This window comes from Crocodylus porosus, unplaced genomic scaffold, assembly GCF_001723895.1.
Source record: "Crocodylus porosus isolate Cpor-Errol unplaced genomic scaffold, CroPor_comp1, whole genome shotgun sequence".
Lineage (NCBI taxonomy): Eukaryota > Metazoa > Chordata > Crocodylia > Crocodylidae > Crocodylus > Crocodylus porosus.
This window is the reverse complement of record NW_017728918.1, coordinates 88606094-88608438: the sequence shown is the minus strand read 5'-3', so window position 1 is coordinate 88608438 and position 2345 is coordinate 88606094.

Here is a 2345-nt window from a genome sequence, read left to right as displayed (position 1 = left end):
TATGACATCTATTAAATTTGCTTGGTTCCTTCTAAACTCTTCATTCCACAGGTGTCAACCATCCTCTTTCCTTTAATGGGTCTTTAATAGTTCCACTACTCCAGCTGTACCTACTTCTGCAATGCTGGTGTCTGTTCACTGCTCCTAGTCACTTAGCTCCCATTTCACAGACCTGCAGATTATTTTTTAACTCGAGCTGAAAACAGCAACATAGATGTAGAAATATTAACTCAGGTGAACTTTAGCTTAAGTATGGAAATAACTTTCAATGAAGCATTGGAGGCACTATTAAAATGTGCAAGAAGGCTTGATTTTATCTTCTGACTCAGAAAATGAGACATGAAGGGAGCATCTACATATGAAATTAATGCAGTGCAATAAACTGGCACATATCATGCCAAAGTTTATTACTTCTGGGTGCTACATTTACATGCGCATCCAGGACTGCAGCGCGTTGAGCTAGGTTGGAGCAGTCCTAGCTGGCAGGAGGCCTGGGGGGTCAGCCTGCCAGCCCAGGGCTGCTCTGTCCTGGCTTAATGTGTTGCAGAAGGGGCTGGCTAAGGCACAAGGGTGCTCTGGTGTGGGGCTAACCAGCAGGCAGCACCCCCACTGAAGTACCTTTTTGCCCCAGCCAGCCCTGTCAGTGTCTCCGTGAGCACTAAATAATGCTGGCACAGGATACAACTTGTGTTTACAAGTACTAACCTACTGCTGAAATAATTAGTTTCCTGCAGCCTAATGGGGCTACAGTGCACATGTAGATGCTGAGACTTTACTGTGGAGCTAATTAGGCAGCTTTGTAGTAAACATTTCCTGTAGATGCCCCCACATTTAACTAGAATAACTCCAGGACTCGTGAAACAACATCTTTGGATTATTTTTGCCTAGTTTGTTGTGTTTTTATATATAATACATGATAGAGCAAATTAATGAGCATTCCAATAAACAGTTTTTTTGCTTCAATCTTCAATTGAATACTATAGCTCTAGGCCCCTACTTATTAGTGAAGCTTCTAGTTTCTTATTAACTGGAGAAAAATGTGTTGTGTTATATGTCATGATACACCACATCACCTGCACCCCCTTTTCAAAATCCTAGATCCTATGTGGATAGGCCAACAGTTTTCAGCCATTTTAGCCTGGAGGCACCCCTCATTAGACTTGAGGCATCCCTGGGAAAATGCCAGCTCTTAGTTTTCACTTGTTTTTTGACCGTGGAAAAATAGTAAGATATTTTTTCTGTTGTAAAGAACCGAGAAAGCCCAAAACAAGTCAGTATCTAACACTATCGTTTTCCTACTTGAACTCTCTATTGATCTTGTGAATCACGGTTGTGCACCGAACAGCACTAACACTGCGTAGCACCCTGGTGGGGAGCACTTGAAGGGACCTCGAGCCATCCAGGTTAAGAACCGCTGGGACAGACATGCTTTGGAAGGCCTCGCAATTCCAAAGCCATGTGATGCACTGGGAAGCTTGCCTATGCCTACCCCAACCCTGCGGTTGGTTCAGTAGACAGATATCAGACAGGTGTATTTGGTGTGCGTTAGGAATGTAGGCCAATGCCCACCATAACATGCACACTGGGGACAACTGAAGAAGAAAACAGAGATAGGAGTGAAGGTCAAAAGTTTAAAATGAGTGCACGGAGGCACTGAGCTGAGCAAACCAGACAGTGCCCACTGGCCCATGAATGAGTCTGAGGAGCCGTAGACACTGCCCAGAGACGTGAACAAACCCAGGACTGGAAAATGGCCCCACAGTCCCCGGGGGTCCTCCCAGCCAGAGCCCCCTTCCTGGGCAGAGACACTGCGAGCACTGCAAGGGCCAGGGGGCTTAGCAGGTGGTCCCAGGACCGCGAGAGGCGCGTCTAAACAGAAAGGTGCGGGGAGGGTGCAAGCAAAGCCGCAGCAGGTGGCGAAGGACAGGGCCGCAGCCCCGCACACACGCGCACCTCCCGGCGGTGTCTGCACTGCAACGGCCTGGACATGCCACTCCGGAGGGTGGCCCGAAGGCGCCGGGGACAGCTGGAAGCCCCTTGGCGCCTTGCAGGGCAGATCCCGGATCCGCGGGGTGGAGTTGGGGCCAGTCCTGCTGAAGCCGGGGTGGGGGGGGCAGTCGGCTCCTGCCTCCCGAGGTGCTCGGGGGAGCCCCCCGCCTTCCCGCTCCTCCTTGTGCCCGGAGAGGCTGCGGCCTGGGCGCGGCGTGCGGGGGCGGAGCCGCCGGCTCCCTCCGGCCGCCCGACATGGCCACGGAGAAGCCGCTGCGGAAAGGCGCCGCCGTCACCCGCCTCTGCCTGCTCTCGGCCGCGCTGTGTCTCGGCCTGCAGCTCGCCCTGCGGCCCTC